Source organism: Anas acuta, chromosome 12 (genome assembly GCF_963932015.1).
Source record: "Anas acuta chromosome 12, bAnaAcu1.1, whole genome shotgun sequence".
Classification (NCBI taxonomy): Eukaryota; Metazoa; Chordata; class Aves; order Anseriformes; family Anatidae; genus Anas; species Anas acuta.
Genome location: NC_088990.1, coordinates 16,710,287 through 16,733,222, shown reverse-complemented (window position 1 = coordinate 16,733,222; position 22,936 = coordinate 16,710,287). Strand labels below are relative to the sequence as shown.

The following is a 22,936-nucleotide window of genomic DNA, read 5'->3' as shown; positions in this document are numbered from 1 at the left end:
TAGCTACCGAGAAAACATACTACTTTTTACCCCATTTAAATGCGCTTTTATTAATAACAAACACAAAAATGAAGATGTGCCGCTCCCTACCAGAATAATCCTTTAGCGTTGGAACCCTACCGCACGAGGCATTGTGAGGAGTCGCGTCGGCCTGGAGCTTGCAGGTGGTTGTCCTGTGTGAGATGGGGGAGCTGGGGTCCCACCTGGGGGACAAAACATCCTCCGGAAATCTGGCTGCTTGCTGAGCTCCGGGAGAAAGGCACGCGTGCCTGTGCTGCCTTACGAAAGAAAAAAAGTATTACCTATTTTCATTTTAGTCTTATACTGGTGTAAAATTGGAAGTTGCGTCTTCCCAGAGCAGCTGCCAGAAACTTCTTCCAGGTCTTCGTCATGTTAAATTGGCCCTGTGAGCATGTGTGCATGTATACAATAACAGCCCAAGTAATTATGCTGAAAGATATGTTAATTTAAGAATGCTGCAAAACACAGCCTCCCTCTGGTTTAACTCTACTCTGGTGTATTTTCAGACTTGATAAAAATCATGTCTTTGAAGTACCATTTCTTTCAGAAAAACATCAAGTTTGTAAGTTCTCAGTTTTTGACTTAAGCTCATACAATTGGTAATAATTTTCTGTTGAAGTTATTTCCCTTCTTTTTCATCTTAATTTGTCAAACGACACTTTCCAAGACTCTCATACATACAGTTTACATTAATTTCCTTGCCATAATGCCAGTAGATGGGCAATGTACTTTCTTCTTCAGCTATTAATTCCTGGCTGCTCTTTGTATAGTTTTAATAAGGGTAGATAAGGGGGCAGGGGTGGATTATAAATATTTCAGAAATACTAGAGTATTGCAGGACTTCGGTGTTCAAGTTTCAGGTCTTGTTTCCTTCACACACCTCTTCAGACGTGGTGTCCAGTTTCTCATTTTGGTGGGTGTAGCGCATTAAAACCAAGCATGTGGGTGTTTATCTCGTAGTAGGAGTTTTACTTAACATACTTGTTAGCTTCTGAGGCGTTGTGTCTGTCTTGGCACACTTGACCAGAAGAGAACTCAAACAGTTTTTTTATTAGCTTAGTAATTCCTCATTTGTACATGCGGGTATCTTGGCTGGTATTACTGTGTTATGCCCTATTATTAACAGTGTTTCTGCTGCCTTCTGCTCCCTCTGTTTTGGTTACTTGACTTTTTCCCAGCTATGCCCTAAAAGAATGTGTTTTTATTAAGGTTTTAAATATTTGCTGGAGCTGTTGGTAGTATACAATAGAAAATGGTGAGCAAAAGGAAATCTTGCTCGCAGTCTAATCTAGCTGTGGCTGTGACTGCAAAATGTAGGGGGCCTAATCTGCTCTGATGCCTTTTTTGAACAATACTAATGGATGCCGTGGGGACGGCTGTGTCAGGGCATTAGTAACGAGATGGAAAGCTTTCCACCTTTAAGCTGAGGGTTCGAACACTGTCTGTGCTGTTGTTTAAAAAGGAGGAAAAATGTTTCTTAGTAGTAAATATGGGGAAAGGGCTTCTTGAGTCATTGACCTCTTTTAATGCTGAACCTCGGTTTGACTTCATTTTAGTTTTTAAATATTCTTTCACAGAGAACGTTTCCTATTCTTTCACTTCAGTCTGTTAATTCTTGGATTTTGTTTGCCCTAGATGTATCTCCAGCTAGCTATTACCTACTGCTTTGGTGAGAAGTTGGTCGCATTAACAGCCCAAGGCTCGCAGACTGCAAGGACTCTGGTTCCTCTGCTGTAGGGAATCACCCGAGATTCCTGGAAATGTGGCTCAGTGTTCTACCCCAAATCCTGACTGGAGATTGCAGTGATTCTTTCCTTTGTGGAGAATTATGGGCAGGCTTTTAAAGTGTGACTTAATGAAGTGCTGCTACCTATGAAGTAGCTAGGTTTTGGAACAGTATTTTGTTTTTTCCCATTTGAGTTTGTATGAACACTTGAATGTTAGATCAGTACTTGGGAGTTGAGTGAGATTCAGTGTAACAATAAAGAAAGAAATTCAGAAAATCCAAATGCATATGGAGAACTAACACCAAGTAGTAGAAATAAGCTGAGTTGTTTAATCATGGGGGCTTATCTTCTACTTTAAGAAAACTCCTGCAAATTAACTGCATTTAGTTGTGATACTGTTTCTTTAAGTTGTATTTGGACCTGAGAAAATATTTCCTGAAAATAGTATGTAAAAAAAAAAAAAAAGATTATTCAGGTAATACATTACATGAACTGATGCAGTATATAAAGACTATAGGCAACTTCAGCTATCAAATGGAGCTGAGGTGCTTTTTTCAGTGTGATGTTTGTCCTGATGAGAGAAGAGCTGCAAACTCCACGCTCTGTACGTCGTTATGAAGTATGTTTTGGAATTGGCTTCTAGTCCAACATGCAGGACGCTGATTAATCTAAACAGAGATTGAAATCTGACTGTGCCTGGGAGCTGGTTTTACTTTTTATAGGGTGGAAAATCAGTAAACCCTTATCAGTGACCAGCTAACTAATCTTTGTTTCAAGGAAAACATCTGGCCAGTGGGTTGTACTTCATAGGTACTTGAGGGCACACGCTGTACTGCTACTCACATACTATGGGAATGGGTTTGGGGCATACCTCTGGAAAAAAAAAGGCTCAAAACAGGGCACTTTGCTTTGTATTGGTGCTAGGAGTTGTGAGTGGTCTTTAGGGCTGAGTATGTCCACGTGGATACTAAAACATAACCATCATGGTTGAACCTTTTTGATATGAGGACTCATTGAAATGCGTGATAAGAAGTCCTTAGCTCAGGTATTCAACTGAAAACAGAATTATAATTAATGGTGAGCTATTCTAGCTTTGATCTGTGCTAAATACTTTGTTCTTATTATTTGAAAGACAATATGTAAGTAGCAAATATTTCAGTTAAAAGCACTCATCCAAAAGAGTTTCTTCCAAAGTGGGTGATGTTGAGATCAAGGGCCCAAGTGTTTTGTGCATTTTGCTACAGGCCGTGCCAACAAGCTTGCTGGATGGAATAGGATCCTCTCTTTGGTTTTGTTCCCCCATCCCGTAGATCTAAGAGGCAAAGTGATGTCTGGCAGAGGAAGGAAAGCTGGTTATGGTTCGTGTGAGGGTTGCAAAGCCATACATGTCTCCATGTGAAATTAGTCTCAGCGTTTGGTTTGTTAACAATTTCTAAATGTTTGAGTTAATGGGTAGGATTTGAATTCAAAGCTTGTTTTTAAGTTTATAGGATGCTAGAAGTTATGTAATCTGTACAGCAAACTACCCTCTGGTTAAGAAAGACATCAGTCATTTATATCCCTTGAATTTTTCCTGGTCGTAGTATAAATGCAGCAAAAATTCATATCGAACTGTGTTCAATGTTTTCTCAGGCAAATAATGTTACTAATGACTTCTTCAGTGAACGTACCAATTAACAAACAGCCACAGGGAAGCCTCAAAATGAATCCCATGCTTCTGTGCTGTGTATGTATGATGAGTCCAAAAAGTCTTGAAATGAAAACATTATCTTCTCCTATAATTACTCTACTTTAGGGGCAGATTTTTCAAATACGCACTTCACATTCGAAACTAGGAGGGGTGTTTTTGTTACAAGGAGCTGTGTTGTACTCAAGGAAGGGCCTGAGCAAGCAGAGGAGAACATGCATTTGAATGCTGGAAGGTCTGGTGTGGGTCCTGCAGATCCTGCAGAGCAGCGGGCGCTGCCGGGCTCACAAGGGTGCTGACCTGTCCTGGGACACTGAAGTCTGCCTCTCTTGTCCATGGATTTTCCTGCTGTGGTGGATCTAGGTAAATCCTAAGCCACAGGCCCTGTGGTCTGGTGGAGCTCTGTAGCTGGATGGGCTGATGCAGGGGTGGGAACTGCCCCAGTGTGCCCAGGACTGGGTGCTTTCCTCACATCTGCTCTCCCTGGCTCAGCAGCATCCTCTGTAAGTCTTCAGAGCTGTTTCTGACCCTTGCACGTGGAGACTTACATAGGTTACGTGTATTTAGGAATATTAAATACTTTGTGGGTGCTAAAAATTTAAATCTTGACTTTGCATTAAAAAAAAAAAAAAGTATTGATATTCTCAAGGGTATTTAGTAATCTCTAACAGGATTCTTGTTTCCTAATCCGTTGTAAACAGATGTTCTAGCCTTTTGTGGTGGAGGAGGATAGCCTAAATTCAATAACATGATAGCAGTAGGGAGCACTGATAGACGGAGAAGTTCCTGTAATTGAGCAAACTGTTGAGTTACCCATTCTGGCCTGGATAACTCGCCGTGGGGTTTTGTTATGGCTAGTTTCATGCAGCCGAGGAAGCAATACCAGAACTGGGTGCTGTCCCTCCCACCCGCACATACACCAAGCACCGACCTGCTAAAAATAGCCAGCAGGCAGAAGTAGGCAGCTTCTTTGATTTGCAGTCCCGAGCCTTTTTCCAGTAAGCACTGCAGGGAAGAACAATCTCCTGTCTTCCTCCCCACTGCCTTTTACATTAAGGGCTTCCTTAGAAAATATTTTCTTCCACCCCTCCTAAACCAGTCAGTAATTAGTTTTCAGCGCACGATCCCGTGGGATTGCACAGCCTGTTTCTTGCCGGGTTTGAATGGGGTCCAGTAACCGTGCCTTCCCCTCTGCCCCACTGGGTCAGCAGTCGCTTAACAAATAGCTCTATTTCTTTACTCGCACTGAGTAGAAATTGTTCTGTGCCGCTGCGGAGAGGATATGATTGTCCAAATTGCATTTAAAAACACGTCAGGATTTAGATTAATTTTCCATGTGAATATTTCATAATGGGATCATCATACTCGCACTGGGAGATAGTGGCACACAGTGGGAACTAGTACGAAATTACTCTATTTTAAATTAATATTTGATTTGTTCTTTCAGCAGGCTTTCTTTATGGACTATCTATAGAACAGGACATGCAGTAGATGAGCTCCCTGTGGCAAAATTCAAGTAAATTGCCAGTGTTTATCGGATACGTATTTGTGCAGAAATTGAAGTTAACTGCAAGTAGCAACCTTAAGAAACGATTAGTACGACAGCATCAATGCAGATGAGATTGCGTACACTCTTCAGGTGTACAGAAGAGACTTCAGTTTAATGTATGAGTTGGTTATGCACCGGGAGGATAGTTGGTGTATAAGCTCACATACATCGTATTAAGCAGTGTTTCTTCTTGTACTTCAGTGTTGTAAGCTTTCCCCATCACACATCTGAATCTGATGTGTTTTCTTCTGAATGGCTGCTCAGTCTGAGAGAATGTATTGTAGTCTTCGGAACACGTGGGCTGGGCTTCGGCTTGGATTTGCCCTCACCATCATGTGCGTCCAGCTTTCTTTTGAGTAGTCTTTGAGCTGGGGCGTTGCTAGCACTTCCCTGCTCCCTTTGTAGGTGTTGGTTTTGGTTGGTCAGTTTGAATGGCTACAGAAGCTCTTCTCCAACTCTCCTGCTTGTTAATAGCAGAAAAAAAGGGGTCAGGGGAGCACCGCAGCACTTTGGAGGGTATGGTTGAGCTTTTGGACCTAACTCTTTAGGGATAGCTTGTCTGGCTGAAGAACCATGCTGTGCCATTTCCTGCCAGCCCTGTTCCTTGCCTTTCTGTGCACTGGGACACTGTTGCTGCAGCATTCATGACTTGGGTATACTTGTTATGGAGCTGGATACAATGAAAATTGTGAAGAAGAATTGACTTGTAGGTGAAGAAACAATGTTCAATTTCACGTATAGTTATTAAAGGGAAGTAATAACATTAAATTATAACTAGAGGCAGTAACATAATGAAACAGATTGTGAAATCTGAACAGTGATGTCAGGTTTTTATTAGGTACGCTATGAACAGTGGCAACACAACTATGCAACAGGGTTGACCTGCCATTCATACAGTACAGTAAAGTGATTTAAAAGACGATTTTAGGTCTTAAAGGATGGAAGGCTTAGACGGGTTTTTATTCTTATTGGAAGCATAATTATTGGCTTCAATCACACGAAGTTGTCTCTAACAGAACATAGCAACTTAAATTACTGTGACTGCAGAACTCCAGGGGAACTCCAGGCCTCTAGAAGTAACTTTAAAGGTGTTACTTGGCCACGTGTTATCAAACAATTAGCCAGTTGTAGCTAGTATGGGATCAGGATAGTACCTGGAGCTAAGTATGCCAGGTATTGTTTATCCCAACAAATTCCAACACTGGTCATAAATCTATAATTCCTGTTCATTTTAGATGGCTGGCTTACCCAAAATTAAGTCTGGGAGAAGACCAGAGCACATTAACCCTGTCAGTGTAGGGTGTTTGCTTAAAAGCTGGACCTTGCTTGAACCTGCCTTGTTCCTATATGTTACTTGGAACAACTTTCTTTTGCATATGAATATCCCTGCATAAAGTGGTTTTCCAGAATAGCGTTAGGTGGAAAAGCCTGTAAATCTGGACTCCTTGAAATAGTATTTTTAGTGGATATTAAGTCCTTAAAGCGAAGCTTGAGGGCATGGCTTTTGGACAAAAGAACTTTGTTTCCTTCAAAATTGAAATTAAGTTGTGGAAAGTGATTGGCCATCACGCACAGGATAAACCCCTCTGTTAATAACACAGCTATGCGGGAATAGAAATTCCTGGACGGTAATCTCATAGGAGAGAACTAAATTGACTTCTTTTTTTATGCCCCCTATGGATAACGTGGACTGCATTAATGCTCCCAAAATGGAGAGTATTTAGCTAAAGAAAATGAGAGAGGTCTGTGGTTTATAAACAGCCCAGTAATGGCTTGAACCAAGAGCTTGTTTCATCTGAGGTTGGCACCGTGCTGTAGATGCACTCTGTAGAGCATCGGTGTATCTTTCCCGTGGTTGTGCATGGAGTTGATGGTAATCACATTGTTGGCAGTTAGAGGGTAAATGTCCCCCGCAGCTGCCAAGGAAACAGCTGAGTTTTAAATCAGTAAACATTGTTTGAATACCCCGTCAGTATGCAACTCTGAAAAATTTAGTCTGTCGTACTCATCTTACAGCTATCGGCCCTCAAATTGTACATTTCTCACATGCAGTGTTACTGGTGAGACTGGAAAAATAAGGGTCACTTATCTGGAAGGTTGTAAGTAGTCTACGAAATGTCACGTTGGGGGCAGTTCGGAGGCTTTCTGACCATACGCCATGAGCTTTATCAGAGTTTTTTGTTTACACTGTGGTCAGCAGCAGGGCTGCAAATCTTCTCTAAAGACAGCGTCAGCCAGCACGGTGTTACCTTCTGAGCTCCTTGGCAAGGGAGCCGTACGTATCATTTCAGAGCCCCTCTCCCCAGGTCCATCTGATAAAATCTCCTGGCAGAATATTGCCTTTGCCACTTGCTCTTTCTTAGACATCTGAAACAGAAAGTGCTTGCAGCAGCGTGTGCTGCTTCGTGGCAGAGCCAAGAATGGCTGTGGCAGGTGAAGTTGGTCTTCACAAGCGAGGAGGATTCAGAAAGCAATAGCCAGCACGTCCCTAGCTGCTGTAGTACTGTCGTGTCCTCTAAGAATTAGGAGGGGGAAGGTGGAACAGGCAGATCTCTGCAGTGCCTCATGTTGCTAGAATTCCAGTATCTTCCAAATGAGAAGTTGGCATCTCGTTTCTCAAGTGAACTTTAACCAGAGAGAAGTGAGTAATGTGCCAGAGATGTCTGGTTATATCTTAATTGCACTTGCTTACTTTTTTTTTTTTTTGGGGGGGGGGGGTGGGGGGGGTTGTGCAAGTTTCTATTGGTAAGCCAGGTGAAAGAACTATGATAAGAGGGGAAGGAACTGTAGAAAGAATACAGTCAGGGAGAGACATGAGTTAGGGAAGAAAGAGTCAAAGGCACGCAGACAGGAAGCTTTTCATCCTTAGTCACTCCTCTTTCTTGCCTCTACCCTCCCCAGCAAAGAAATGAAAACCTTAGCACAAATGCTAAGGTGTCTGGACTTCCCAAGTAATTACAGTGAAACCTTATGTTGGATGACTAAGCCTTACTCACAGAATTGTCTCATCAAGACTGACTGAATAGCTGCATTTAAAGCTTGCTATTAAAAAAAAAAAAAAAAGATGATAGTATCACACACAGGCTCTGAAAGAACCATAGTAAGAACTTCAATGTGTTGCTGAAATTGCGGCAGTATTATATCACGGATCTGTCATGCTAGCTCATATGCTTATTACTGCTTTCTGTAAGAGAGCTGAAGGCAGCTGATGAGGAGAAAAAAATAACATTTAAAGGAGTTTGTAGTATTTTAAAAGCAAATGAAGGACAGTTTGAAGGACACTGGGATTCTACACAGAATTCTAGGTAAGGCTTTCCAGAGCAAGTGGGAAATACTTCAGAGCCTCCTCTAGACACTTTTAAGTATGTGAAGTTTGGATGAGAAATAATCCCTGCCTGTAGTGCTTTGTGTGAACTTGACTGTAGCACAGGACAGTGAATAAAACACTCCTGAAATGCGTCTAGTGCTCATCCTGTCCTGAACTGCATTTGCAATTAGCAGAAATCATCAGGCACTGATAGGGATGTTCCTCTTCAGTCAGAATGTTCACCTGAATGTATTCCCAAGTACCTGGGAAAGGGCAGCACTGTGAGTATAGTGATAATTTGGTAAGCTACTTGCTCGTAAATGTGTATCTGTTTTTCTGTAAGCCTTGTGTAGGTAGCCAACAAAGCAAGCATAACCTCCAAGTCCTGCATCGTGGTGGTTTAGCTGTTAGTTTAGATAGGACCTGAATTGCACACGGGGCAGACCAAAGAGCTCACTTTTGTGAGAACGCTGCTGTTTGCAGGGTCAGGAGGCGCTATCCTAATGCCCGCAGCTGTGCCAAGTCTGACGGTGTGAGTGACTTTAAAAATTGGTCACAATTTCTGTGGAACAGAAACCTCTTCTGGTCAGAGGCATGCTCTGGCTTAAGGGAAGTCCTGCTGTGTTTTTCTGCCCCCTGGCTGGAAGAGGCAGGAAGGGGGCGGTGGTTCAGAAGCACTTGCTTTCTCAGGGTGCCTTGCTCCTCCAGAGGAGACGGGATGCCACCCCGGCAGGTTGGAGGTGCAACCAGACCCTCTGTGAACAATGGCAGTATTTGTAATGACATGTTGCAAATGTGATTTTTCTTTGCCTGTGTTTGTCAGCTTCATCAAGTATCTTTTTCCTGCCCTCCTTTTTCTAGGGAGGAACAGAGGGGGGGCATTGTATGCTGAGAAGAGCTGCAAATAGGATTGAAAATTAATGTAAGGCCCGATAATTCCCTTTTCCTTCTCTTCTTGCCAGGTTAATTCCTCACACACATGTGCACGCGTGTCCCAGTTTCTCTTCTGGTGTGCTGTTCACAGGACCCTGTTCCATTCTGCATCCTGGGTGTTTTTTATTTAAATTCACCATCTGAAATACAAGGTGATGTAATACGTGCCTTGTTCCAAACGAAGCCCTGTAATTCTCGTCTGATGGCTGTCTGTCAGAAGGGATTGCGAGGTGAAAATTGACATAGACGCAAGCGTGCGCTTGGATCTTTAAAGAAATCTCTTTGCCTTTGAGGGTATGTAAGTCTGAATGATTCATCTGAAATACGCCAATGCTAACTTGAAGCTTTTCTTAGTCGCTGCATTGTCTGCAGTGTGTAAATGCCTCTTTATCTCGGGAAGATGTGTAAACAATAGTAAGAAGGCAGGCGCTGGCAGCTGCTGAGGTCATTGTCCCCCGCAATGACCACTGGCCTGCCTCTTCTGCTTATTTTCCCCCACTGCTACGGGGACACCAAAATAGTTGGATCGTAGCTCACGTTAGGGCTATCTTTGTGACTGTATGCTTCATGCTGTTGCCAGCACCGTGGGGTTGCTTTAAATGCAGACAGAAAGGAGATGGCTCATAAAGGTGAATGGCAGGCTTCTGCAGCCGGCGTTTTGTTAGGCTGAACGAAGTGCTTCAACCAGCTCCTCTGCAGATCAAACATACCTCAAATAGCTGCTAACAATAAAAATACTTGAAATGAGAGGAAGCAGTCAGAAATGCTGTTTTTTTGTTGTTTTTTTTTTTTTTTCCCTTTTTACAACTGAATTAACTAGGAACTTTTACGGCAGTCTTTACATCTGTCACTGTTGTTCCCTCCCTAACTCACTGTGCATAAAGAGCACGGAGTCTCGTAGTGCAGAGTAGCAGAAATAGATGTGCTGGGGTGAAGTAAGCAGGCATGGGACGGGAGAACTAAACCAGGCGGCAAGCTGTGCTGGCAGATAGCTGCTGTGTGAGCCGGGGGTCGGGTGGGTGTGCTTCGTGCCGCGCTGCATGGCGTGGCAGGAGAGAGATGCCTGGAGCAAACGCTGCATTGAAATAGTTCCAGTCTTACTGAGCCCTGATTAGGCTGTCATCTAATTTAGATTTGATCTTGTGAGGTAGATAGGCTGAGGGAATCCTTCTTTTTTTTTTTTTTTTTTTCTGTCCCAGGAAGATCTGTGAGTAAAGCTGGTGACCAGCTTGCTTTACCGCAAGTCAGTTGTTCAGGGTCTTCATAGCTGGCTGTAAGCATTTATCTTATTTCTTACAGAAAAATCCTGCTTTTCAAATGGAACTAGGAATTCAGAATGAAATCGGGTTTTGCTTTTAACTTCTGGGACAGGACCTTTTAATTTATTCATTAAATTTTCAATACAGAAACAAGCTAAATCTCATTTTCTGTTTAAAAAAAAAAAAGTTTGCAACACTTGTTTGAGATTCTTTTTTTTTTTTTTTTTACACAACATAGCTGTACTTGAAAATAGTGTGGGCTGTTGGAAAGTTTGTGAGTAGCTTCAGTTTCTTTGTGGTGGAAGAGGAGATGTGTCCATGTGTTCAAGTTCCATTATTCCTGACTTGTGCGTTACTCCGTGTTTCCTGGCTATCCTGAAAATCCAAGCATTAGTGTGCAGCTGACCAAAACATAATACCGAAAATCTGTCTTTGCTGTCCTAGCCCTTGAAGCAATGTAATTATGTTGCTTCCAAGCGATAAGCCAAGGCAATTTAGAGAGGGCTGGAATGCCTGCACACCCTGACCTTTCAGGGCACTCGCAGCGCTCCTATTATGCAGAGGCTGCCGTGGCGCTGCTCTGATGTGCTGGCCTGTCACATGCTGACTAACTTGCAGAAAGCTTTGATGCAGCTGTTTTAAAAATGCTTTTGCTGACTGATAGGCACTTAGGCTGCTGCCTGTGAACAAAGCTGGCTCTCATTCCATGCTTTTAGCCCCCCTTCCCTATAACAACACTTCTCTCCCGCTGACTCCACACACCGTTCTTATCTTGGCCCAATTGTTGACTTGTCTCCGTTTAAATTGTTTTCTTGTTAATTTTCACTTCAAAAACAGTCAGTGTGTGAGGCAGGGTTGGTGTGTATGGTTTATTTAGTGCTGCTGCAAGCAAGCAGCCTTAGAGTTGGTGTGGTGGCTTGAAAGTATGTGTGGATTAGGGGAGGGGGGAGAGTGTGTGTGTGACTGGGCAAAAGGGGGAGGGAAAGGCTTAAAAAAACAATGGTCCTTTATTTGTGATAGCCAATGCAGAGGAAAGTAGTTCTCAGAAATGTAGCATGTGTCATGTTGAGGTCTGAGATCTGGTGTCTTGTCTGGAAGGGCATGAGGAAGGGAAGAAGCTGAGAAGTGGAGGCTGTCTGCTGTGCACGATGCTTAAGGACCATCATACGTGGTAACTGTAATGCCAGCAGCTTCTGCAGCGTTAGAAGCAGGACTTGAACAGGAATAGGAAATTAAACTGACTTTTCAGTTTAATCTCTTTGTTTAGTTATATTAATAATTGCTATATCGGATAGTGCCTGAGTTGCACTTCCAGGAAGCGGAAAAATGATGGCAGAATGCTGAACTGCTCAGTTCCAGCAGCCTGGCTAGAACACGACACGGACGGACTGCGTGCTGAAGACACTCTGTGATCGAACTGAAAGTGAGGGTGCCCGATGTTTGCATGAGTTGCAAGTCTCATCCAAGCCAGCCTGTACAGTCAGAAGCATCATAGCTTGTTACCAGAGACAGCCCAAGGTGACCAATGCACAGTTTAACCTTTGACTCTACAGAAAGTATTGATACTGAGCCTTTTCTGCTGAGAAATGGCAAGCCTAGTAAGACCTCACTGATTCTGTAGATGTGTGAAGTTTCAAGTCATTTTAAGGCTTGAACTTCTGTGCAGCATGGCATTGTTCTCAGCCTGGAGAGGTGGTGGTGGCTGCGGGCGTTCCCCTGTGTATTCCCTCGTGTTCACTGCCCTCCCAGTAACTTGGAGGTATGGACAAACAGTGCTTAGCAGCCCTTGAAGCAGTAGTGTAGATCCAGGAATAAGCAGCTGGTGTGTTTAAATCTGCTTTTGCTATTTAGCTCAGTAGCATACGGTGACAGCACACTTACCTTTGGTGTTATAATGCATTGTACCTGCTACAGCACATCTCAAGAGAACAGAGCAGGGAATTAATGGACTTAGAGCAGGAAATGAACACTGTAATTCTGTAGTATTTTCTAGTTTTCTGGGGAAAAGACTGTTTGTAATGGTTAGTAGAACAAGAAAGCTTGTTCCTTGTATGTACTCAAATGGCTTCGTTGTTACTCTCATCTCCTATAAAGGAAATACGGGAAACACTGACTTTGTTCAATGTTTGTTAACATGGTTCATCTTAAATGGCAGAGTGAGGCAAAAAAGATGCATTAGTACATCTGTTGATAACATTAACATTACAATATCTTTAGAGGATTAAATTTCAAAAGGAATGACTCTGAAGGTAAAGTGACAAAAATTTAGGGAAAAGCTGCAGCTAAATCAATGGACTAGTAGAAGCTGTACAGTTGAAAGTGTTGTCACTGCATGTAATTTTTTTCTGGAAATTAACACAACTTCCATGACTATGCAGGTATGAATACTGAATCCGTTGTGCTTTGAAAATGCTTTTTCTGTTCAATTCTGATTTTATTCTAATGGAGGAAAGACTGCACTACAACTATTTTTTGAAAGTATTGCTGCCTTTCTCATGCCTTCATTCTGAATAATCCCGTCACTGCTCTTTATCCTTACCTCTTTAGACTTCAGGATTTTTATTTTTAAGATTTTTTCTAGTTTAAATAGCTTCTCTGGAGTTGAGTGTTTAGAAATGGTTTGGAGTAAGCATGTGTCTACATTGTCTCGAAAACTGAATATGTAGGAAGGGTTTTGGTTATATTAGCTGTCAGCAGCACCAGAGATTCCTGCAGCAGGGTCAGGTCTCTCCTGGTGGTGGTTCTTGCTGTATGCAAGGGCTCTCCATAGGAATACCCATGCTGTCTGTCTGAAGGCACGAAACGTTTCTACACTGAAATGAAATACACATTCATTTGGGAGAGAAGTCTTAGGGAAATCTACGTTTCTGCTTCTGTTGCAGTCAGGTTGGCAGCATGTAATTCTGTAGTTCTTAGGACAAATGGAAAGAGATTGTATTACTGCTGAGCTGCAGCCTGGGAAGGGAGGGGAGATTCGATTACAGATGGGCTTAGGGAGATCCTAAGTAGCCTTTGTGGTGTTGTTAAATTTGTTAATAGTTAGATAACTGCTGGCCAAAGCATTTAAAATGCAGGCTGTCTTTACTCACTCTGTTTAATTACAAAAGGATACTAGAACAGAGAAGCAGCTGCTGGACTGGAAGAATAGGGAACAGCAATATTTATTGCTTTGTACAGATCCTCATTTGCTCTGGACTGCTTTTCTTGTGTTTTTCTTCCCTTTTCGCAAAGCAATCCAGTGTGTTGTGGGCAGGATGTGATTCTGGGAATTCACTTTTCTGTTTGTTTTGCTTATTTAATTTTCGGATGCTTCGATGCATAGTGTTACCTATTTCCATCAGTGGCAGTGAGGTTTTGTAAATGATTGTCTGACCTGGTAGCTCTAATTGGTGGGCCTCTGCCCTGAACAGTTCACATGCTGAATGTCTGCAAAATAGTGTAATTAGATTAAACGTAATTGTTTTCTTAGCTTGCATTTTAACCTAGGTGTTTCTCTTATTTCAATATCACATCAGAGCATGCTTTCACCTTTTTTGCACTGTAAATACTTCATCTTAAAATGCTTTAAATAACTTAGTGGTTTTTATCTTGAAGAGTGTCTTTTTTTCTTTTTGATGGGAGAGATTTTTGCTTCCTGCTGAAACAAGCGGTTGGCAGAGATGATGGAGTAGCTTGCTGCAGCTAAAAGGGAGATGTGACAAGTTGGTCTTCCTCACCCCCATCCTTGGCTGACCTCTAAAAACTCTACTTCATGTCACTGCTTTGAGTTTAAAAAGGTTTTCTATGCTCTTCGTTGCTGTTTATTTCCCTTGTCAGTTTACTAAGATGAACCAGCTGACTGAGGGGTCAGGCAGCAGAATGAGTGCTAAAAAGGGTATAAAATAGCATATGTACAAGTGTTGCCTCTTCCAGAGTGCTGACTGTTGAGACAATAGAGCTGTTACGCCAAATCATATCTGAGTGAAAGCCTTACTGAGGCTTCAGCCTACACGCCACAGCTTTTTGACTCCTAATTTCCCTTCCCAGTTGAGGCTCTTGGCCAGCCTTCCTGATGAAAGGAGCGGGCTCACCCTGGCCTCGCACACCAGTGATGTAGTTTGAGACCATCCACTTCTCTGGGGATTGTTTTGTAGGAAATTTTCATCAGCTGAAGGATGTGTGGCATCAGCTCTGAAACAGAAACTTAAAAAGTCTTTCTGTGTATCTGAAGTTTAACCTCCTCTATTTCAGAATGACAGCATGTTACCCGTGTTGGTGTAGGTGCATTACCCAGTGGGAGGAGGCGACAGGCATTTTGCCTTGGCTTCAACACTGAGAATTTCTTCACAAGAGGGAGACAGTTGCTCACAGCTTATTTGTGGAGTATTCTCAGTAGTAAGGTTTGTTCAGAAGGCAGGTAATAAATAATATTTACCTTGTGTTGTGTTGTCCCACTTGGTTTTTACCATCTGCAGGCCTGCCTGATGCAATGTGTTGGCTGGAGGACTGGCACTCTATCGGTGTTGTACTTCGGTAATATTGTTCTGGGTCGTGATTGCGCCAAGGAATGCAGGGTGGGGCCTCAGTTCAACTTGTGTTTTCTAAATGGCTTAACTAGATAAGGAATGTGGGGTAATGGGTATTTTTTAAGGTCATTTCTGTTTGAGTACTTTAAGAAAAAAGTTTTTATAGTAGTATCTGTGGGGTGGTTCTACAATGGTTGATATGTTTCCAGTACCTAGTAGGTACACATTTTTTTCTTCCCCATATTGCAGTTGGCCTTGTGCACTGAACCTGATGCTTGTCTGGTGATGTGGTGATCCCATTCATCTCAGTAACTCATCAGAAGGCCATTTTGGGGGTTTTGGGGAGCTGAATTGTTTCCTGGAAAGTTCTGAGAAATGCAGGACATCTTGTGATGCTGCTGTTAGAACATCTAACTCTCATTCTGTACAATCCCCAGAGTGGTTACTCATGTCTGAAGACCAATTTTGTCAGTCAATTCCTCTTCCTAGTGGTTTGGTTTTGTTTTTCTAACCTGAGTGCAGTTCTGAAGCCTTGAGTAAGGGCTATAGAGGTGTTGATCTGCTGACTAATAAGGAGTTGCTAGACTGAAACAGGAGTATTTCTCAAAGCAGCTGTTTCTTTCCTGAGCTGTTTCTTTACTGATTTCCAGTCCCATCTTCAGACTTTTGTGAAGACTCCCATCACAGTTTGCAGAGGACAAAGAAGTTACAGAGTAGAGCTTCATAAAATTTCCCTTCTGGTTTCTGTGTTCTAATTTACCTTGTGTTATAGGAGACACACAAACAGGGTGTTTACCTTGTTTAACAAAGTTATTGCAAACTCCTACTGAAATCTGTCTGCAAGTGTGCAGCTGATTTTGTAAAGCAAGGATAGCTTTATCAGTGTTTAAAAACTCTGGAATAAAAGCCGCAGCGTTATAAATAGGATGTGCATTTTCCCTAGCCAATTGTGTAAAAACCAAATAATAAATCAAGCTTGGATGTGGGACAGAAAAGAACTACTCCAGTGAAAAGGAACTAGACAACTGTATAATTACTCGAATGTTTGGATTTTAAGGTTTTCTTTAGGTTGTCTTTGGAAGTTGAAGGTAACAGCTTCTCCTGTACCCAACTTGTCCTGTTGTTCGCTTTCCAAATTGGGAAATCACCAAGATAGAGCAGTTCTCCCCCCTCCCCCCCCCCCCAATTTTAACCTTTCTTAAGTTCCTTTATCTTAGTAAAAGCCAGCCCTAATAGTGCTGCCTGGGCATATGAGCAGTCTCTGCTGTAGAAATGCTCTTCGTGGATAAGAAGCCTTGGGACTTTCTGCAAAGTTATCAACTCCTCAAATTGTTTCAAAAGCCCTTAGCATTTCTTCTGCAAACCATGGCCCTCTGATAGCGTTTTCCATTGGACTGACTCATCAGACAGACTTGTCTGCTGCACTGAAGCTGAACTTCTGAGGTTTTGTACTCATTTAGTAAAGATGTTCCTTCATTTTTTAAATATAGCTGATTGTGCAGGTTTGTAGGTGAATCAGTTGTTTCCTTCTGAGTCTGTTTCTTGCGGTCATGTAACTTGATAGCTTTTGGGGCAACAGTTGAGTGAACAGTGGCTATAGCCTAGGATAAACAGGTAATTGGCCAAAATTACGCAGACATCTCAGTTGTTAAGCAAGAGCTTATCCAGTTTCTTCTGCAGCTGGTTGGATAAATAGCTAGAATGTCACTCGTGCTTTTTCACTTCAAAAAATGTGCTGAGTAAACTAAATGGACATCTGCCCATTAAGCACAGATGGGAAATACTTGCCAAGAGGTGGGTTTGATGGGTAGCGTGTCTGAGTAGTTCTGTGTAGACGTCTGTTTTCAAAGAATTGAGATGTATTGTATTACTGAGTTGTATTTGGGTTGAGGGCTTCACAGGGTGAGAATGAAACGATCTCTTCAAACCTGTACAGATAAAGCTTTTGTGAACTGTACCAGTAGGTGTCATAGATAGTCTCTCAGTACCATTTTAAGACAATAATAGTGTAAGTACTATCAGTAGTTTAAAAGTAATGACAAGTCTCCTAAAAATGTGTTCATGTGCTATGTGACCTGCCAACAGAAAGCTCTCAGTGTTACGTACAGTGCCGATAGGTCTGTATTTTCCTTGTCAGAAATTCTTGGTGGGTGTCAGACTGCTGCCAATATATTTGCTGGGATTTATTTGCATTTCTTTAATCTTCAGTAATTTTGGTGGCTTTCTGGGTGTTTGTAGGGCATGCAAACTCTTCTTCCACTTCTCACTTTGAAAATGTGTCTACAAAGGCAACCAAAGCTTATTTAATTATGAGCAGTACTTTTGGTTATGTTGAATGCTTTTTTTTTTTTTTTTTTTTGGACCGGTAGTGACTTATGCTAAATAGGTTTATTGTAACATGTTCTTTTAACCTGTGCTGAAATAAACTATTTTGGAGAGGGGAACAAACCCACAACCCCCTAAATGTGTTATGAAACACATGCAAAGCAAGGCTGCTGAAAAGCAAAAATGCCCTGTGAGCCAGCCAGCTGTACTGCTCCACCAGCCTCAGCTTGGTTGGTTCGGGCAGACATCCGAGTGCAAACTGTAGGCACTACAATTGTGTGTGTGTGTGTGTGTGTTCTGGTGGTCATGGCTTTCTTACATGAAAAGCTCCAATTCTGTCTTGGAGAAAGTGGGTACCCAGTTCTGGTAGCAGAAGGAAAAAGCAAGTCTTAGCCATGTGGTTGTATTGTACCCTAAAAATAAAGGACGTGTAAATTAATCTCAAGTCCTGTTTCTGAAAATGGCTTTGAAGGCATCACAACATTCACATTTAATGATACTGCCGCAGTGATGTGTGCTATGTAGGCATGTGGAATTACCTGTTGCTTGAGATAATGATACTGAGCTGCTCTGTGCCTGATGCTCTGCCACAGCCTTCCCTCCGGTTTGCAGGAAGAAGTTAAACCCTGCAGGAACTTGACACTCACAAGAAGTGCTGCGGTCCCATTGGTCTCGGTGTTTAAGCACGTTAAGTGTATGCGTCAACCTGCAGTGTTGATATGATACTGCTTTTGTTGGCTTTGGGCTTCTGAGAGTAAATATTGCTCAGGAACACTGACAGCTGAGCTGACGGGGCACTCAGGCTGGAGGCTGGAGAAGGAAGTGGTTCCAGAGCTCTTGGGAAGTGAAGGATGAAATAGGTGGTGATCAACATAACGTGCTGGTTAAGGGCTGACATACACAGAGCAAGGAAAACTAAACAACTTGCTGTGCTGTTGTACACAGTTTCCTAAAATATTTCAAGTAGTTTACATGTGAAGAAAAATGGAAACAGTATGGTCTGTATGTGCACCTGGAAACTCAATGTTTGCTTTCTTTCTGACATCTGTTTCTTCCAAAATCATCTCTATGTAGCTAAATTATGACCCTGACTTACTTGTGGTGTAGTTGCAGTATGTAAAGCAGAGGTGGAATGGGAACAGAGCTGCAAAGTGTGCTTCTGTCTCATCTCTTAACAACTTACAGTTCTTCTAATAAAGAAGTTACATAGCAATCCTAAAATTATATTGCTGGTTTATTGAGACTCAGAAAAGGCCACATGTTGTCACAAAAATGACCTTCTGGATCCTTGACTTGTAGATACCAGAAGCCACGTGTGATTACTTTACTGTGAACCGATTGGAGTTAACATGCAATGACGTGTGAACAAATGTATTCAGAGGAGAAAAATGCAACGATGTGGGATTGCTGTTTTCTGTCTTCTGTGCTTGATTGCGAACTTTGTCACTCTTCAGTGACTTTGTACTTTTTTGACAGCCCTAACTTCCTTGAAAACATGAGGTTAATAAAGGTAAAAGATGAGGGAAGCTTCAACTTCAAGCTAAACTTCAATTAAACTTGCACTACTTATTTCCCCTGGTCTATAACCTTTGTCACTTGCTTAGAACTGCATTCAGAACGTACAAGTTGAGCAGAGCTGCTTTCTGTGCCACGAAGAGGAGGGGTGCTGGCATACCGAGGGGTGAGCTGAAGGCTGTGTCAACTCCGTTCTGCTTTGGTTTGCAAACCTGCATGTCATGCTGTTACAGTTTTGACCCTTGTAGTTTTGAAGTACAGTCACAGCTCAAAAAGGGAGAGTTCTGCCCCGTGTGATACTTAGCAATCCGAAGCCCATAATTTTTAAATTTGGTTCCTGGTAGTTAAAGATGCAATTCTGGTAGAAGCGGAGTGAATGTTTTAAAATAGCCCCCGTCATTTCCGCCTGCAGAGTTTTCTCGCCCGCTTGGGAATGTGCATTCCAGGGTGCTGATGGATGGGCACGATGCTGCTTGGAGCAGGAATGTCATCCTGCACCCTTGATATGCTCTCGGTCTTAATGTGTAGTGTGGAATTTGTGGGAAAAGCAGCTACACCGCTGCGTGTTCAGGGCTGCTGGGGAGGAGGGGGCAGCTTGTTCCACCTTGGGATTTAGATCCTCACTGACAGTGGCTTTGTGACTGCTTCAAAGGTTACCTTTTGGTTTCTGGGGGTTTTAAACATGTGAGGCTTAAAGCAAGTGAGACTTTTTTTTTTAAGGGTAGTTAAGTGATGGATTGTGATCTTTAGTTACTTTTGCTTTTTGTTGTTACCTTAAGTGCTAAATTTTGGAAACAGAAGACCATAGAGAAAAGGCCTTGAAGTCATCAGAAAAACAGTCATTTTTAGTAGTTGCTTACTCTGCAAGTTTAGAAAGTTTTGTGAGTTTGACATAAAATGCTGTCTGGCAAATGAGCTACAGTGGTCAGAAGGCCTGAAAGGCACCAAATGGCACTGGAGGAGATGTTTCTGAAGTGAGCCCTTCTGCTGACTGGGCAGGCAAGTCAGCGTGCTGCAAGGCTTCTCCCTTCCCCTGCTTTGATGTGCAAATACGAAGGAAAAGGTCCTGGCTGTAAGTCTGCGGGGTGGGATTGGAAAAAGCATGGTGGTTATGTACATCCCAATATTTTCAGAGTTTAATTGGAAGCCTGGGTAAAGCCTCTGGCCCACAAATTACTCTGTCATTTTGTTCTAGAAGCTGTAGCCTATGTCTCTTCTACCCTGGCTTCGGGAAGGGAAGGGAAGGGAAGGGGATGGGTTGGTGTCTTCTGAGGCAGCGAGTCCAGAACAGCTGTAGTGGTTCTTCAGCCTGGCATTCGTGGCACTTCGCAGCTATCTGGAGTGGGAGTAGGGCTGCAGTCCCCAACAAGGAGAAAATCCAAACCTCCCAAACCCAGGAAGCTGCTGCTGACAAAGGATTTGCTTTTTTTTTAGCTGAAGTCTAATATATGGCAATTCGCATCCAACTTATTTTTTTTTGGTGAGATCTGCAAATTGGAGAAGGTTGTGAACCAGTGGTGTAGAGAAAGGCAAGGCTGGGACGGCTGCCAGTAGAAAATCAAAGAGGAGGATTATAATCAGGGCAGCTGTTTGCACTGGGCGGTATCTCAGGCCTGCTTTTATTGCCTCTTGTCCCCTCCTCGCTCCTCAGAGGAATGGGATTCATTGCTGCTGTTTGTTGCCACCACAACTTATCTCCTTAGAAAGGTGTTCCTGGCTTGGTTCGGGTGACAGGGTGACACTGCTGCCTTTGCACGTCAGCACGAGGGAGGGGAGAGGAAACTGCAAATGTCTTCCTGATTCCTCCTTGCTTGCTGATTCTTGTAGCGCTGCTGGTATTTATCTTCAGCTTGTTGGTAGCGCTGGGTCCTGAAGAGAAGGAAGAAGATCATTTAAAAAAAACAAACAAACAAAAAAAAAAACAACAAAAGAAGAAGGTGGAAAATTTGTATTTTTTTCCATAAAAACGTGCTCGTAAAACTCTCATTTCAGAATCCAAACCAAGGTTGTTACCAAAGAAACGTTTGTATTTTTCAAACCTGAGGATAGTCAGGGCGAAGTTGAAAAACAGACAAAAAATAAACACCCCAAATAAACGCACTATAACTAGTTGTAAAGAACTGGTGTGTTTTCTGCTACCTTCAGAGCAAGTTTCGTGCTCCCCGTGAAGCAGGCGGTGTGACGATGCTGTCTGTGGGTGTGTGTACTCACCCACTGCTGTCTGTGGGTGTGTGTGCTCACAGCCAGTGAAGAACCCACCCGTTAGGACTTCATCTTGCTTGTCTCAGCTCCTCTGCCTGCCTGCTCCTGCTGCTCCTCAGGAAAGCCATCGCCAGCCCCTGACCCATCCCCGGTTCAGTTCAGAGCCCACACTGAGGATGCCATAAACTGAGGTCGTGCTGCTCCCGATCCCTCTGTTGGCAGGCAGCAGCCTGCAGGTGCTGGTTTTGCAATTACGCGGGTTTGGAAAAGAAAGTTTTCTCTAAGTACTCTGCTTGCTGTGCCTTGTGTTTGCAACAGCGCTGGGCACCAGCTTGGTTGTTTCACAGTTGGTGGGATAATAACCTGTCCTTGCCCTTCCCAGACCCCATTCACCCCTTTCCTGGAGTCATTTGAAACTGAACTTTGACAATTACTTCTGTTTTTCTCTCTCAGGATCAGCTAACTTGAATCAATTTGATATGCGCGCGCTGAACAAAAGGGTGCGAGGACTGGGGACAGATAAGCGCTTAAGCTGTAGCCGTAAGCTGCTTGGGAGGCTGGAGCTCAGCTGTTGGGCTGCAGGCTACCCGAGGCGATGCGGCGATGCAATGGCTTGCTGCTGACCGGAGAGGGACTCACTTCTCCAGTGCTATATTGTTCAGTCCAGTACCGATACCATTGACTAAGGTTTCCTTGTTGTTGTTTTTTTTTTTTTTTTGGCTTTATACATCTATGCCTTAAAACCCTAGGTGGTTTTGAGTTTAGATCACTGCTATATTGTTTGGTTTGTAATCAGATGGAAGGACAATTGTGGCATGTTACTTTTTCAATTATTTAGTTAATAGTTAACATGTTTCCTGAAAAACCGCCTTTGCAAAGCCAGCAGGTTGGTGATGTCTGTGGGGAGGGAGACGGAGTGACAGATGCTGTGACTAGGTTGTCAAACACTACCTCGTGTCTGCTTAAGCAAGATACCTCTTATTCTTTTTCAAGTAACTTATTTTGGAAAGCCAGGTAAATGGGTACTCATTTTGTAATGAAGCAATGCAAAACTGGGCTTTTTTTAGTAGGATGAGAATAGTTTTCTTTCATGAGGAAAAATGTGTTCTGCACTTGGCGTGCTTGCCTGCTCAGCAAGTTGAGGGACGTTTGGCTTGCCCGTAGCCAGGTCAGCCTTCCAGGAGTGTTACCACCACTGGTGACCAACGCTGGTTACCTGTTGGGTACCTCATCTGCCTGTCCCAGTCCCGTGCCTCCCTCTGGCAAATGGGGTATTGAAATGCGGCTCCAATTCTCATTCCTCTTCTCTCGCTGACTTGTCATGTATCGAGTTTTTCTTCCTCTCAGTTTACAAGCACCTCACTTTAGAGGAGGGAAATAAGGCTGTTGTGCTCCCTGTTTCACATTTTTAAACCAAACTGTTTCATATTATTGTCTCCTACTCCAAACAATTCCTATTTTCTAACCAAATTAGGGTTGTGTTATTGAATGGTATTCACCTTCTCTATTCTCGACTCCTGTATTTCTGTATCCTTGGCTATTAACTTACCTCCTTTGAACGAGTAAAGTTAATGTAAGCTTAGAGTTGTAATGTGTGCTGCAGATGCCTTAGCAGCCCTGTGACTGCTAAAATTGTCTCTTCTGAACTGACTGTTACCCAAACTTGGGGGGTGGAGGGGGTGGTGACAAAGCCATCTGTGTGCTCTTGGTCGTCGAGGGAAGGGAAGGATGCTTGGTGCAGAACTTCTTGGTGATAGTGGTAGGTGAGAATCAGAGGAAGAAATTTTGAGCCTATTTAAAAACAAATCCTACCACACCGAGTGACACATTTCTTCACACTGAGAATGAGGGGGAAAAAAGCTAGAACATGCTGGAATTGTGCAGCTCCTGAAGTACTCATCAGCTG

At 42.9% G+C, this 22,936-nt stretch overlaps 1 protein-coding gene across 6 annotated transcripts in view; it reads left to right on the top strand.

Moving 5' to 3' along the window:
• TJP1 (tight junction protein 1) overlaps nucleotides 1-22,936 on the top strand; it is a 161,171-nt gene that overhangs the window by 83,055 nt on the left and 55,180 nt on the right. The gene's annotated exons all lie outside the window — the stretch shown is intronic.